The sequence below is a fragment of the Mirounga angustirostris genome, unplaced genomic scaffold, assembly GCF_029215605.1.
Source record: "Mirounga angustirostris isolate CCGP_5_RB_7025 unplaced genomic scaffold, mMirAng1.0.hap1 SCAF_1, whole genome shotgun sequence".
Lineage (NCBI taxonomy): Eukaryota > Metazoa > Chordata > Mammalia > Carnivora > Phocidae > Mirounga > Mirounga angustirostris.
Genome location: NW_026991709.1, coordinates 34,102,107 through 34,119,082, shown reverse-complemented (window position 1 = coordinate 34,119,082; position 16,976 = coordinate 34,102,107). Strand labels below are relative to the sequence as shown.

Sequence of the window (16,976 nt, the reverse complement as noted above, 5' to 3'; positions counted from 1 at the left end):
TAGCCTGTTTACTCCTCCCTGGAAAGGAAAAAACCCTTTTCTGCTTAACTTGTAAGACATTTGCAAATGTCTGGTTAGAGCATTCTCTGGATTGCAATAGTCCCTCTCCCCTAATCTTTACACTTCCAGTATATTAGACCAAATCAAATGTCTACACACTTCTTCCCCAACAACCATCTCTCTCTCTCTCTCTCTCTCTCAACTGCGCGCGTGCACACACACACACACAAACACTTCACACATATTATTCTCCAGAAAGACTCCAATATGGCTAAAATTTACATTTCTCTAATAAAAAAACAGGTATGGTGATTGAGCAAGTTACAAGGAGATTACCACAGAAAAGCACATTTTTCTTTATTTCTGAATTTCTGTGTACCTTTGATGTTTTCCCAAATTGCTGGGCAATCTCAATCCCTTATTGAGATTTCCATTTTACCTAGATGTGTCCTTCGGAACCCATTGGTAAAGTCAATCAGTTTGTCCCAGAGGAAAAATGAGCTTAGAAAATCCTTGTTTTGGGCGCCTGGGTGGCTCAGTTGATTAAGTGACTGCCTTCGGCTCAGGTCATGATCCTGGAGTCCCGGGATCGAGTCCCACATAGGGCTCCCTGCTCAGCAGGGAGTCTGCTTCTCCCTCTGACCCTCCTCCCTCTCCTGCTCTCTGTCTCTCATTCTCTCTCTCTCAAATAAATAAATAAAATCTTAAAAAAAAAAAGAAAATCCTTGTTTTAATTGTTTCTCTCCCCTTTCAGGAAAGAGCATGTTTTACCACAAAAATGCCAGACTACCATATCTGACTAAATAAACTCTGAGGATTTTAGATAGAATAAATAATGCTTATTGTAAAATGGTATTGTTTTGGTATTTTTTTTCTTATGGGAGAGGATCCATTCATGTCTTTTGAGTTCAAAATAGTATTTGTTTTTCTTAGCATTCATTACTAGACAGGGTCTATGTAGACTTTCACGGTTTAAGCCTTTTCAAATTAAATTTGAAGGACCACTATTCTTTCCTATCAGAGTAAAACACATTCTAAATCCTAATAAATCTGTTTCTTTAATATGCCACTTGATGTATAATAGTGCAAACAAAAACACATAATGGGTTCCTCTTGAGAAAGAAAAATGTATTCACTCCTGATGAAAGATCTTTTGATAATTCACTCTTGGCTTCACCACTTGATTTATATCATCTTCCCACATTAATTTGTTTTTAATTTTTTTTCTGCCTTCTAAAGTTTTTCTCATTTCAGTGACATATACGTGACAGATAAGGTTGATGAACTACCGAAGATTCTAACTCAGATGAAAAGCTTAAATTATTCTGCACTCCCATAGAATCCATGCAAGAAACTGAGAAGTCAGGATTTCCAAGGGCTTGATCATAGCATTTTAGAAACAAGTGATAAAATCAACAACAAAAAACCCCCCATTAAAACAGAGTTTATTTTTTTAGCCAATACTGAATGGCTCCCCGGAGTGTATTTTTTCCAAGCCTTCAGCTGATTCAATTGTGTACTCTAAAAATGATGGCAAAACTATAGAAGCTCTATAAAATCCATTCTTTATTACAGATCTTAATTTCAAAATATATTCCCTCTTTGAATTTAATTTTAATTTAGGGAAAAGTAATGACTTACTTAACTATCTTCGGGTAAGGAAGGAAGCAGTACAGATGATGATGCCTCAAGGTGAAACCCACCGTTTTTAAAAATAATACCTAATCCCTTTACACGGTACTTACCTTCATGGGGAAGCTCAACTACGTCAGTCCTGTTCTGTGTTTCACCAGTCAAGTTAGATGCCCCTTACTGGAGCATTTTTCTTCATTCTGTCTCAGTAATAGGAAATACATTTCCGGTATCTTTTCTCTTCCATGATCAGATTGCTTGACTGCATTTTATGTATCTCTTCAATAGTGCTTTGATTTCCACCTATACCCTTTGCGATGATGATTGATTTGAGGGTGTGACCCTAGCTAGGAGACTGGCATTCCAGCCCTGGCTCCTGGGGTAAGAAGGCCTCAGGATGTGTCACTTTCCTCATCTGTAAAATGGAATTCTTACGAAGATGAAAAAGGATAATGTATTTAAAGCATCCAATGCTGGGGATTTATCTATTTGCTTGTTTGCTTATTATTTATTTATGCTTCTAAATACTTCACTTAATTGTAGATGATGTGTTCCACTTATTTAAATTCTTTTTTTTTCCACAAAGCACCTGTAAATATTGCACTTTTACTATTAGCTGGAGTTGTATTAGAAACATCTAACCTAACTGACTGTGTACCCACTGGATGCTAAAAATGTCCTGGTTCTGTTTTGGAGTAAGTTTGGCTCATAAAAAGAGGCAAGCGGTGCAATTTTTTTTTCTTAAAAATACATTTTTTCTTTATGCTCTCCTGTAAATAGACTCCAGATTAACTTCATTCTATGACAATAATTTGGGGAAATAAATTCTTCAGGAACAGGTGGGAATGGGAATACTTTTAGACAGTAAATTCCTCAGGAATATATCAGCTTAGTTAATTTGCTACTTAACATCCCTGAGGGATTTCTGTCTTCAGAGCCCTGGACTGAAGGCTTTGGGCTTATTTGCTTAAATTTAAGGATCTTTAAGCTGCAACTTGAGCAGGGTATGACAGAGACTATTCCTGTTAAATGGTGAGCATCCTCTCAGCTCTATCATGGGCATCTCTTTCGAGCAGAAATCACCTGGTTATTACAGGTTACATGTGGGATATTTTGTACAATCTGTGACAGTATGCAGTATCTCCAAAATACGTGTTTGTGGATGGCTTTGACCACTTAATTCTCTTAATTTCCACATGGACCCATGTTTTCTGAGCTATAACATAAGAACTTTAAGCAGCAGCATTCCCTAGCAACCCACCCACACTACTGACTTATTTAGATGTGGTCTATGGAATTGTGTGTTGTGTGTGAGTAGCTTTCGTGAGAAGTCCGCCACCCCTTTTCTGTTACCAAGAACAGATATATTTCCCACTGATTAATGGCCTAGTAATTGACAGTTAGCAGCGTGAATTTTGGAAGAAACTATTTACAAATACTGCTTTATTTTTATGCATCCCTGCTCTAACAGACTATTTCAATAAAAAGCACCCCCATGTTTTACCAAAGAGTTATTTTTTAATCTGATCCAATATTATTTTAATTTGTTGCCTGATCATTTATGTTTTTGAAATTAAGAATTTATATACATGTCCTGATTACCAGAATTCTTTTTCAGAGCAAAGTGTAATAATATAAACAAACTGATCAAGATGGAACACCCTAGCTATCCTAATAATGTTAGGGGCTATTCATATGTTTTTACTAATCCCCATGACAACCTTGCAAGCATATCTTCTACCTCATGGAAGAAGAAATATGGCTTGGAGAGTATAACTTGCTCAAGTCATACAGTCAGTCACCAGCAACACTGGGATTCTCACCCTGTCACCCTAATGCCAAAGCCCATTCTTGCTCTTTGCCCTATTTCTCAGTGTGTGTATGTGATGTATGCAACACAGTTTCTGGCACAGAAATTATTTGTTGAGAGATGAAGAGTAAGTACTTGATAAAGCCATACAGATGTATATATATTAAATCTCTATATTACATTTTATATTTTTTGTATTTTCATAAAAACAAATGCAAGTGGTCAGACCTCACACAGACCCGTCCTGAGGAAGTATTTATCTAGAATATTCACAAAACAAGACGAGTTGCACATGTGGGTTTTTCTGCTGTCCTCTGGCTGAAACAGAGATCGGACTTGGAAGAGAGACCTCAGCACTTCAGTGGTGGGGTTTTCTAGACTGTCGTGATCACGGGTCCAGCCCTTGTGTTTGCAGCTCTGTGGCGGGCTGGGCTGAGGCCTGGCCTGCCCCTTCAGCTGCCTCGGTCTGGGCAGTTCTAGCTCTTGCCTGACGCAGTCGCGGGCCGTCCGCTGCTACAGCTCATCCAGTCTGGTAGACGGGCGGCCTGTTACCCCTCAGCACTCCCCCAGCACCCTTACTGCAAGGGTTCATGGAACTTTGCAAGGGACCAACACGCAGAAAATGGGTTTGAATAAGTTGCCTCCTACCTTTTATGTATGTCACCGTTATTGTTTGTAGAATTTTATTTTATACGTGTGCACAAAAATTGTCGCTGGTACCATAGCTCCTTGATATCATCTGTTTAATCCTTCACTGAGTTCAATTCAACTTTTTTTTCTTCTTCTCCTCTGGGGAGAATGTATAAACTTTCAAGGGAAAAAAAAAAAGATTCATGAATGAGAATGGCAAAGATAATGGTTACAGTGCGAAGACAGAATTAGTGTAAGAAGTACTTCTGTTTCACACGTTTCCTGCCAACCAAGGCCTGATTTGTTAAGGAGAGAAACGGAGTGGACAGTCACCTCTGTGGCATGGGAAGATGCAGCAAGGAAACTTCCGTGTTCCTCGAATATTCCCTTTTCTATTGACTACTGTTTGGAAAAATCCTGCACTAAAAGATTGTTCTGTTTAATTAAAGGCTTAAAGTGACAGTTCTCCTGGGAGGGCTTACACTGAGCAACTATCAATCCCTTTTGTGTGAATAAATTTCCAAAGAGTTAATAAGAAAAGGAATTTAGAGGGGGGCCAGTGGCAAGGAGAGCGTCTACAGAGTTCTTGAATACTAGAACAGGATCGGGAGGGTAGCCACTCAATAGGAAAATTAGCTGATGTCATTAAGACCACATCTGTCTCTGCAAAGTTTTTTCCATGCCCCAATGCTGCCCTAATTTATGACTTATCAAGTGGCAGTTGCTTATTCTATTTTTTTTAAAGGTTTTATTTATTTATTTGACAGAGAGAGACACCACGAGAGAGGTAACACAAGCAGGGGGAGTGGGAGAGAGAGAGGCAGGCTTCCCACCGAGCAGGGAGCCCTATGCGGGGCTCGATCCCAGGACCCTGGGATCATGACCTGAGCCAAAGGCAGACGCTTAACGACTGAGCCACCCAGGCACCCCTGCTTATTCTATTTTTAAGGTTTACATATATCCAACATCTAGATAATTGAAAATTCAGTTAGACACTCAATATATTCAAGTTTCTGGAAATAAGTGACTAATCAACTACTCTTCTTTCAACCTTCTTTCCAGATGAAAAGAATCATAATCCTAAATGAAATTCCAGGATCACCAGAGCATTTTAGTTTAATCTACTTAACAAAAGAATAAACATGGAAATGATAAAATGAATAATTTTTCTCTAAACTGAATATTATGGATAAAATTATGGAGCCATTTCATTCAACTAAGATTACATATGATTTTAGTTCTACTGTATACCCCAGGGGATTATAAAGGCAGCATTTGAATTTATTTATATTCTATTGCTTTTCATTCAGCAGAGTCAATAACAAAAAATGATAGGGAGGTTGCATATATTGTGCTTTGAACAATTTGTTGCCTTTTCTTGGGATACCTTCTATACATATTTTTAAAGACACAAGTGTATTATTTGCTTGGATGTAACAAAATCCAATCATAATTACCTGGTAGAACCAGGAGCAATCTTGACCTGTCTCAGGAAATCCAAGAACGAGGAGTGCGGCCAGACCCTGTAAGGGACTGAAACTTAAGTACTGAAACCAAGGCAGTCAAGGCAACCCAGAAATCCTCACCTCTCCCTTCCTCTCTTCAGATCTATGTGGCCCTTTCCTTTTGCTTTCTTCTGGGCTTTACCCTTCTGTAATTGCCCAACAAAGCTGCTAGGCAAATATGATTGTCCCAGTCCTAATTTTACATGATTTGCAGAGGCCAGCACTGAAGCCAAATAGAATCTGTTCCAACTTCACATTCTTGAAAAGTGAATTTGATTGGCTGAACCTGGGTCAAGGTATGACACATTTATAATCACATTTCATCAATATTACTTGAACCATTTTTGAATCATCAAAAAGTTTTCTAGGTACCTATCTTCATCTGCTTAATATTTTAAAGTACAAAAATATTTGAATTGGTACATGGTGTCACTGCTTGATATTTTATTCCAAGCTACAAGTAGTCATTCTGATAATACTAGGGCCATTGGTATTTGTTCATATTTATAGGTGTATATTGCAGTCTCCTCAAAATAAATAACTACCGCATGGATTTTAAAAGTTATCTTTACATGGCTTATTTGTCATGGCATTCAACCCACAAAATTAAATCTCCATATTTGGGGGGGGCACCAGTTTACTTCATTCTAATATTTTCACTTGATTCCATCAAGTCCCTTCACTGTGAAAAAGGAACATTAAACACACACACACACACAAACCCCAAAAACTAAACAAAAACCTTAATGCAAAATTCCCCTCCATAACATAAAATTTAGTACACTTATCACCTCTTTGTGAAGTTGTCCCTTATAATGTTCCCTACACAGCCAATCTTGCACAACCAAGATCCTGCTTCCCACTCCCCTAGCACATGAAACATGCCAGAGATTGCAATATTCATGTTTGTAACTGTTTAATTTTTCTCTTTTTTCGATTTAGGCAATCAGCTTTGATAGGGAAGGAATTCTGTCCTGGTCAATTTGTGTCCTCAGTGCCTACTTATCACAGTGGTAAGTACATAGTAGGTATAAGTCAATGATGACTTAGAAATAGCTAAGGGTTGCACAGATGGCTGAAGTATTATGGTGCTCCATGACCAAATGGAGTTTGTTGTGTTCTAAGCTACAGATTTATCCAGAAATGGCTCACTATTTACCTTGGATTTAACCTTTCTTATACAGTTATCTTTTAACATGTTTTGAAGGACTTTTGAAAATAGAGTAATTTTTTTATAGAGAACAGTACAAAGAACACCAGTTTTATAAATGAGAATTGTGTGAAAATTTGTGTGACACCTGTAATATTCACATGTGACATAGATCAATCTATTATCATCTTTGGAGTAAAGGGAAATGAGGAGTTAACTACTTGGTTCCAAAAATATTAGCATAAAATCACATTGTTTTTGACCCAAGCTTCTTATGATAACCTATGTTATATTTTTAGAAATCACCTTACAATTTTCTTAAGTTATAATGACAAGTCAGAATACTTAAATGGAGAGTGAGCATAGAGAGAAAAGTGAAGTATAATAGTGTCACATTTTTAAGTCACAAACTTAGCAATTAAATATATAACAGTCTACTTCAGTTTAACAATTTCTTTCTGCCTTTTTCAATATCTTTGTGGTACCTATCCAGATTTGCAGGCTTTGTCTCCATCTCCCCTATTTTACTCTTTTCTCTGGATGACATTTAGGCACATTGACAACAGACATAATGTTATGTTATCCTTATCTGTTGGCTTCCGGGTCGCTCCAGTTGAGATGTAGGTCATCTTGCCTGGTTTCCAGATTTGGTTTCTGTCCTTATTGTATCTTCTGTGAAGTGTCTTAATGTCATCTTTCTCTGCACAAGAAAATTCGTGGAATGCTGGCCATCTCCTTTTTTTTTAAGATTTTATTTATTTATTTGAGACAGAAAGAGAGTGCACAAGCAAGCACAAGTACAGAGGAGGGGCAGAGGGAGAGGGAAGAGCAGGCCTGCTGATCAGGGAGCCCGATGCAGTCCTTGATGCAGGGCTCCATGCGGGGCTGGATCCCAGGACCCTGGAATCGTGACCTGAGCCACAGGCAGACGCTTAACCGACTGAGCCACCCAGACGCCCCGGCCATCTCCTTCCGTTATCCAAGACAAACACCTCAGTAAATCCTAACAGAAATCCTAGCAAAGATTTCTGATAGTATGATATGAAAGTCTCTGACTTTGGGCTATCAACGACACAACCACTGAGATATCACACAAACACCTCTAGATTTCCTTCACACTTTTCCCAGGCTGTGGAGAATGAAGATATCACCATTTCATGAGCTAATCACTTCCTAGCTAAGTTATGCCACCATACTACCCTGTGTTCTCAGGCTTCAAAGAGTTTTGAAATTTTGTAGGTTATAATACAAAAATGAGGACTAAACCCTTGCCTTTAATATAGATATTTCTAACTATCTATCCTGGAATTGTGATCCCAAGGCAGATGGGATTTTTGTATCAAAGGAATACCTTTCACTTTCCCCATGTCTTCCTTTCCACCAAGACCAGAACTCTTTTTGGAAGAGTATTGCTTCACATTATGCTATGGACTGAATTGTATCCACCCAAAATTCATCTGTGGAAGCCCTATTCCAATGTGGATGGTATTTGGAGATGATACCTTTGAAAAGTAATTAGGTTTAGATGAAGTCATGAAAGAGGCCTCAGGATGGGATTAGGGTCCTCATAAAAAGAGGCCTCAGAGAGCTTCCTTTCTCTCTCTCTCCACCATGGGAAGACACAGCAAGAAGGTGCTGGCTGAATGCCAGGAAGAAATCACTCACCAGAACCTGATCATGCTGCCACCCTGATCTCTTCCAGCCTCTAGAATCATAAAAGAAATAAATTTTTGTTATTTAAGCCACCCAGTCTGTGGTATTTTATTATGGTAGCCAAAGCTAAGACACATTATATCTTCTTCTTCCTACTGCATGGCTTAATCTTAATAAGGATTGTTGTGGGACCAAATGCAATTTACCAAGAAGGGAACATACACTAGGGGTATTATAAAGTATTATTGCTGTTATGAGTAAAAGAACACAAAGACGACCTCAAATCCAGACTAAATAATGAGAAATTAAGTATACATTATTTTTCAAACTGTAGGTTACAACCCATTAATGGACTGTGAAAACAATAAAGCAGGTCACAATTAACCTTTCTCTTAATGATTTAGAATAGAACAAAATAAGATAGAAAACATCAGAACATTGCTTTGTGGAAATTTTTATTATTTAGTTGTATGCATGGGCATGTTTGCTTCACGTGTGTATACTGGTTAATAATATAACATACACTTCTTCCTGAGACATGAACTATTACAGCCACACCCAGCATGCTCAAAGAGATGCAGATGTCAGTTATCCTCTCATTCTAAGTCTCCATGGCCTTTAACAAGAACGTATTGGCAACAATGCCTTCTGAAAGGGACAGTCAATCTTGGAGACCATGTGGGATTCTGTCCTCCCAGTCTGTTCCTTGTACCTCATATATACATTGAATTTATCTCTATCAGATTTCAAAAAATTGATGATGCAGTCCCCACAACTTTTTTTTTTTTTAGTTTTTTGGTATTTAATTTATAGATTTCCTTCAATTTTTCCCACCCACCTCCGAGCCTAGTTCTTCCCCTTTAATTTCCATTGTACATGGTTTAACTTCTCTGAGCATCATTTTCTTTATTTGGAAACTACGAGAGTTGGATTTGCTTTTATTTAATGTCCATTCTATCCCTAAAATTCTATATATATTGTTTTGCTTTTATATCAGAGTACTGCATCTATGACAGTGTTTCTCAACCTAGGATTCATGACCAGCCTCTCAGGGTCTGAGGATATATTCTCAAGGGTTGGAAAGCTTTAAAATTTGTTGCCATAAATTTTTTTTGTTTGCTTGTTTTCACAGCCTTGGGAACTCAGACACACTTTTCTGGATGAGTGGCTTATGCAAGGGCTCAGAAACTTCACATTGTTTAGCATAAATCGGAGCACATTGTACTGTACATAGGATACAAAATGAGGCAGGAGCTATAAGCCGAATATATACATAAACAGCCTTGTAACCCAACTTGAGGATTTTGAACTTTATCCTAAGAGCAATATGTATATGTGTGGAGTGGGGATGGGTCATGAGGATGTTTATGGTAGAAGACTATAGAGAGAGTTCATTAAAAGGGAGAGATGAAAGGTTTTGTTTTAGAAACACTGCCAAGGGAGAGGGCAGGTGGAAGGTGACAAAATCCTGGTTCTAGTCAGGAAGGCTTTAATGTTAGCAGAGTGAGAAATAGTATTTGCCTGCACTAGGGCATGAATAGAGAATGGAGAAGTAGAGATGTGGAGAAATGGGAGGAGAGATATATTCTAGACAGATTCATCAGAACTTGATATTGGACTAGATTTGGGGATTAAGGGAGAGGGATGTGGAGGATGACGTTGCATCTGGTTTGTGCAGTTGGTAAGGTGATGAAAAGGCCATCTTCTGAGAGCATTAGAAAATAGTGAAGTAGGAGGTAGGGAGAAATTAGACAAAATTGTTCATGTGGAAAGTGGGAGAGAAAGCTACCCACACATATCCTAGTACTATAATGCAGGCAGAGGGCTCATTTGGAACGGGACATTATGAATTTGTCTGTGCTTTCCCCAGTGACATTCAACAGCCAGTAGAGGCTAGGTAGTTATCAATCCAGAAGTTGGGAGAATACAAAAGATAGACATAAGTTAGAGACATTGGAGAGCCACAAAATGTTGGATAGGTATTTTAAGTACATCAACTTGGGCCTCACAGTACATGTAGGATCAACACCAAAGGGGGAGAATGGACATAGAATTGGACAGAGGGGAATATTGAAATGCAATGCAATTTGCATTTGCAAGGAGGCCTGGCTTTTATACTCCCAATCTGGCATCTGGGCTCCTTCCATGGAGGAAAGTGTGGCTTTGGGTGAGGCAGCTCTTTTCAGCTCTGGACAGTGGTTCTCAAAGTGTAGTTCCCCAGAACATCAGCATGAGCATCACCTTGGTGCTTAGTAAAAGAATATCAGCCCCCACTGCAGACCTACTAAATCAGAAATCTGGAGGCACAGCCTTCCGTATATTAAACTCTCTCTATGATTCTAATACAAATTAAAGTTTGAGAACCACTGGCTTCAGGAAATTTTGGAGAGAGACTCAGCTGAAAATTGCCAGCCATCTAGACTCTCAGAAATTGGGGAATAAGTGCATTGCTCCTGAAGGGGAGAACTGTGGGCACCACCCCTGCATCATCAATAGGTGGAGTTGGAAAGACCAGTCGGCAAGCAGCGACTTCTATTCTGAGTTAGCAATATTGGGGGCAATTTGAGTAGGAAGGACAGAGGGGCCAAATTCAAGAATTTGAAAATGAATTATGAAAATGTACACGGAACCTCCTTTTCCATTTGCCTTTTTCTTTGTCTCGAGTATTCATCTAATCTACACAATTAATTAGGCATTCTTTAATATCAACAGCTCTTCTGAAGTCAACTACATTTATAACAAATACTTATGGATAAGGAGTTTTATGTTGTGATTAATCAACGGAGTATCTTACTAGTTCAAAAAGTTAACAGTAACAACATTTTTTCCTTTATTATGTATAAGCTGGCAAAATAAAAAAAAAAGAGGAGCTTTTGAAAGTAAATCAGGTTATATTATATAGAAGTATGAATCTAAAGCAAATACATCTTTCCTTCGTTGATTAGCATAGAAGTCAAGTTTTCATTAGAAAACTTTATTAAGCGCTTGTGAGATTGTGTAAAACTTGCATTTAAATGCACATTCCATCAATTCTTTTCTAAGGCTGAGCTTCTGCATCTTAAATCCTTGTAACACCAACCTTGACTAGAGAAATATTCATTGCCCACGCACAATTTATTTAATGCACAGAACAGCTTGATGGTTTGGTTCAGTGAAGTCTAGGTGCTATGAAGTTGGGCATCTTGAAATTTTCCCACCCCTCGGGGCTAGTAGTACCTGGAAAAAGGCAATCCATCCTGGGAGGGGATAAAGAGGAGACCTGTCAAGTCCCTTTACCTTGTTTTTAGATTACATGCAAAAGCACTTACTTTTGCAGGAACCAGTAAGGTTTCTGTGCCACTTGAAATAGGATAAATGCTGCCTGGCAAATGGAAACAAATAAAGATATAATGGGTTTAAATAGCCCCGAAGATAGAGATTCAGACTTATAGTTTAGTCACTACCTAAAGATAATTAGTAGCTCCTTAGGAAAAATTTAAGGTGTAAATGTCTCAGCAGAAGCAGTTTGAAACAAAGTAAAATATGGAGCAAGCAACAAACAGGTAGAGAAATATGTTTCAGTTTTCATGCGATAGTTGCTTTCTGGTTTGTTTGTTTGTTTTTCCTTAAAGATTTTATTTATTTATTTGTCGGAGGGAGAGGGGGAGGGAGAGAGCGAGCACACAAGCAGGGGGAGCGGCAGGCTCCCCACTGAGCAGGGAGCCTGATGCAGGACTCGATCCCAAGACCCTGGGATCATGACCTGAGCCGAGGCAGACACTTAACCGACTGAGCCAGCCAGGTGTCTCTGCTTTCTAGTTTTTAAAGGACCAAATCTCCTAACTAGATGCAAGCTCAAACCCCTTAAGTTGGGTGAGCTATTTGTTCTCTGTCAGTGACTAGGTGGTGTTCCTCCTGGCTTTTTATTATTCATCATTTTAGTGGTGTAGAGAAGGAGGATGACAGAAGATAATAAGCAACACTGGACAGCAGGTTTGTGGCTACTTAGAAGAGAAAAAGGGAAGTCGAACTGAGCTTGCCCCAGGCATGGATTAGCAGTGGTAATTTGGGATCTCCTACAGGCACATGGAAATGGTTATGGAGTTCTGTTATAGGTGAAGGTAAATTATCAATTACCTCAATCTAGTTCAGTGAAGTTCTCTCACTATTCCCATTAATCCCTTTTACAAGTGATTTTTTTTATTTTTTCATTGAAATTATTTTCTTTGTGTGCCCTATTCATGTTGCCCAAATACATGACTACAAATAGTAATGATATATTTAGCATGCGTATTTGATGTTAAAGCCAGAGTGTAAGGTCATTTACTTGACTCTTAAATTTATTTCCTTTCTTTTTGATTTTAATGAATGTTTTCTCCTGCTCCCATGAAGACCATGTGTTCAAGAAACTGACTCTAGGGGGCCTGGGTGACTCACTTGCTTGAGCGTCCAACTCTTGCTCTTGGTTTCAGTTCAGGTCCTTATCCCCAGGTTGTGAGATGGAGCCCTCATGGGCTCTGAGCTCAGTGCTAAGTCTGCTTGAGATTCTCTGCCAGTCTCCCCACTCTTGTGCACTCTCTCTCAATCTCAAATAAATAAATTAATTTAAAAAAAAAGCTGACTCTATTGTTCGGTACAGATGAGGCACGTGGGCTCCCTGGCCATAGTGATTTATTCAGAGATGGATCTGTGATTTAATTGCTCTGATCAGAATGAGTCTCTGGACATTTATTTGGAGGTTGTAGCAGAAATGCTGTCTTTGCTGGATAGGAATGATGGTTGGATAGTATGATTGCTTAGGATCCACTGCCTCCATCTTGGACTATGAGAGGAGAAGCCTCTAATGAATGAAAGACACACTCAGAAAGAGGAATTGAGACATACAAAATGGATAAAACAAGTCCTAGTAATACCTTTTAAACTGTGGTTCAAGCACTACTTGAAAGACCTTTCAGCCACAAAAACAGTAGTTACCTTCACAAATTAAGCCTGTGTGAGTTGTGTTTTCTACCATTTGTAAACAAAAGCATTCTGATAAATATGGTAATCTTCCTTTCTTCAATCCCTAAATCATATATTTAAAAAAGAAGAAGAAGAAGAAGAAGAAGAAGAAGAAGAAGGAGAAAGAAGAAGGAGAAGGAGAAGAAAGAACGGGGCACCTGAGTGGTACAGTCAGTTAAGCGTCCAACTCTTGGTTTGGGCTCAGGTTGTGATCTCAGGGTCATAACGTTGAGCCCCGGATCAGGCTCCACTCTCAGTGCTGAGTCTGCTTCAGATTCTCTCTCCCTCTCCCCCTGCCCTTCCCTCTCGTGCTCTCTCTCTCTCTCTCTCTAATAAATAAATAAATCTTTAAAAAAAGAATAAGAAAAAGAAACAGAAAAAGACACGCATACATAGCAATATTTCTATAGGACCGTAAATTATTTTCTGACTATCCTATATGGAAGTCATGGGTGCATGCAATACCTTACTTTAATTGCTTATCTCAGAACAACATAGTTGAAGTCATCCATAGCCAACGAGCAATTTGGAGATTGCTTACTTTATTTTCCTTATCTTCATTCACTGCCAGGGAAATAAATGTAATATAATCAAAGTATTATTTAGGAGTCAGGAGGGTTTCTCAATATTAACAAAAATCCTGTTTCATTCAAATATTTTGCTCATGGTAATAAAGAGCATAAGAAAGAGAATGAGAATCACAGAACAAACAAATTGTTTCTTCTCCTATTTCAAAGATTACCTGGAGGTATCTGTTGCCCTTTACTGTATAATTAGAAAGATGCATTACTTGAAGTTAAAATTTCCAGTGAATAAAAAACATGTTTTCATGAATATATTGACCTAAATAACTTAGAGAAAACTCATATGCTTTTATTGCAGGTCAAAACTCACCAGTGAAGCTCCATCATTAAATAACCAAAAACGTCTGTGGTTCTGTTTTTGTTTGTTTTTTTTTTTTTCAATTTGACTGCGTAAGTATGTTTTTATAATAGTTGTTGAGTACACATTTTAGTGTCCTTGGTTTTTTGGTTTTTGGCGGGTTTTTGGTTTTGTCTTGTTTTAAGTATTCAGAACATCAGTAAGACAGCATCTTTGGGGACTTCAAAATGAAGAAACATTATAGAAGGTTTCCTCTGTATGATACCACTTACTTATTTGTATATTAATTTCTGAAGTATCCATCAAAAATTGTCAGGCATCTTTTTACTTTTCATGCAAGGTTTAATAATCTTTTAAATATCTTTCATAGCATCCTATTGCCTTCAGGATAAAGTTTGAGCTGTTTAGGGTGACATGTAAAGCTCTTCATGATCGGACTTCCGTATCTTCATCTCTTGACATCGTGCTGCATGTAATGGATGTTTATTCTTGGTCTCTTACAAACTGCCTGTGCTTCAAGGTTCAGCCCAAACATTATCAGAGGAGAGTCACTCCTCCCCTCTTTCCTTTCCTCTCTTTAAACACAACCCTTCTTTGGGGCTTTGGCCCTTGCTTTCATAATATTCATGGCAATACTATGGTGTGTTGTAATTATTGACTTGGCTGTAAGATGACAAGCCTTTTTGAAGGAGCAATTCTGAATTATACCTTGGCATGCCTAAGACATAAGGATGGTGCTTATATATGAAACTTAAGGGAGTTTACTGAATGGATGAATGAATGGAAATTGAATAGAATCTTGCTCCCAAACCAATTCACATTCCTTGTTACGAATAATAGTAGACCGACATAATAACCCAGTTCTTTACCTCTCCCTGTGTCCATACCTATTAACATATACCTTTGATATGACCCTCACACTGACTCTTAAACTCTGCCCTGTGACTTGCCTTAGGCCAATGGAATGTGGGTACACAAGATGCAAGCAGAGACTGGTGGAGAGGCAAAGGAATTAGAACTACTCAGCAGAAGAATGAATGAGCCCAGCCAAGCCCTGTCAAGCCTATCCTCCATCAGCTGAATCCCAGAGATGCATGACAAATACAGGCTCATTATTATAGGCCACTGAAATTTTGGGTGGTTTATTATGCAATGTTGTCACAATACATAAGTGACACACTTATGATGATTGGCGATCTTAATGAAGCAGTATTGTATCCCTGGCAAAAACAAAGCCATAATTAGTGTTGACCATAGACAGTATGGAGTAATGGTTAAAGTTGCATGCTCTAAAGCCAGACTGCTTGGCCTTAAACTCATTTTTGCACTTATTGATAATTTGACATCGATCAAATTACTGATTCATGCCACACTTGTTTTCTCACCTATAAAATGTAGAAAATAATAGCAAGTACCTCATAAATTTTGTTATGAGTATTAAGTTGTGAATACACGTAAAACACTTAGACCTGTGCCTAGCATAAGTATTCAAGAAATGCTGTTGTTCTTCTGTGTTAAAAAACAAAAAACAAAAAACAAAAACCCTTGTTAATGAATTTCCTTCTTGTTCTGTCCCTTGATGAGCTATGTTCTTCTTGGCTATGATGTATGGCTCTGTACATCTGTGGGATATGATAAAACATTAATGTTTTATCTGTTCAACAACATGGCTCTTTTGAACTCAGAAGTAGGCAAATTCTAAATTGTAAGCCACACTTGACATCTAGAGGAGTGGCAGTGACAGATTTCCTGAGGTAGTCACACAACATATCCTAATAAAATATGGGAAATTAGAAGCTAAGATGGTAAAATGTATTCATGACAAAGCTCGTATCCAAACTCCAAAATCTTAAGCTTGAAACTCTTCTTGCCCAAGTTCCCTTCCTTTCAGAGAGCTCAGTTCTTCATGGGAAGATCAGCTCTGACAGATCCTTAAGGGTTAAAACACCTACTACATGTGAAAATCCATTTCTGGCTTTTCTCTATGTTCATACACCTCTACCGGGCTCCTCATGAGTTGGTACCCTGCAGTATCTTATGGGGTCAAGTGAACAGAAATGGTATGTGTTTTACCCCTTCACCGGGAGGGCCTTTGGAGAAGGAATGCTTAGTAGTAATAATTGATCAAGCTCCTTAAAGCCTTCTACCATTATGCACAAGGCTCTCTATTACATGGAAAACTCACGAAGCTGCTGAGGATCATTTTAAACTTTACTAGAAGCTGACAGGAAAGGTGGATGAACATAGTAAAGCCATTGGGCTTTGCCACATCCTTGCCAAGGATTTCTAAACAAGAAGGGGCTCCTTAGACGTCTCCAAGGATTCTTCCCATAAAGCACTGGTAATGTGTCTCGGGATACAGCACTCCTGCCATCACCATCTGTAAAGAAGAGAGTCAAAATGCTGACTGCAGCAATTGGCAGGACTTGTCATCTCTCTCCAGTACTGGCACAATCCCTGAAAGAGCTGCTTTCAATCAGTTACTGTGCAGGGCGAAATAATTGTGGCAGAGGCCTGGGTAGTTTTTGCCTGCAGTAAGAATAATATTCTCTTGCTAGGAGAGAAATACAAGAAATAATTTGAATAGTTGGATACATGTCTCAGAACTTTGTATGGATGTGTTTTCAATTATTTGCACGCCAACACTGTGGCACTTCTAAATAGATATGGATATGAATAGAATTAATTATGATCCAAAGCTAGTACATGAGGTGATGGCCTTGTGGGTGACAAC

The 16,976-nt window shown here is 38.5% G+C and overlaps 1 long non-coding RNA gene across 6 annotated transcripts in view; it reads left to right on the top strand.

Annotated features, from left to right (window-relative positions):
• Positions 1–16,976, top strand: part of LOC135362772 (uncharacterized) — a 62,002-nt gene that overhangs the window by 2,606 nt on the left and 42,420 nt on the right. For all 6 annotated transcript variants that reach the window (XR_010407957.1, XR_010407953.1, XR_010407954.1 and 3 more), the window contains exons 2-3: positions 6,520–6,590; positions 14,243–14,334. This is a non-coding gene — a long non-coding RNA (uncharacterized LOC135362772). The remainder of the gene's footprint in view (positions 1–6,519; positions 6,591–14,242; positions 14,335–16,976) is intronic.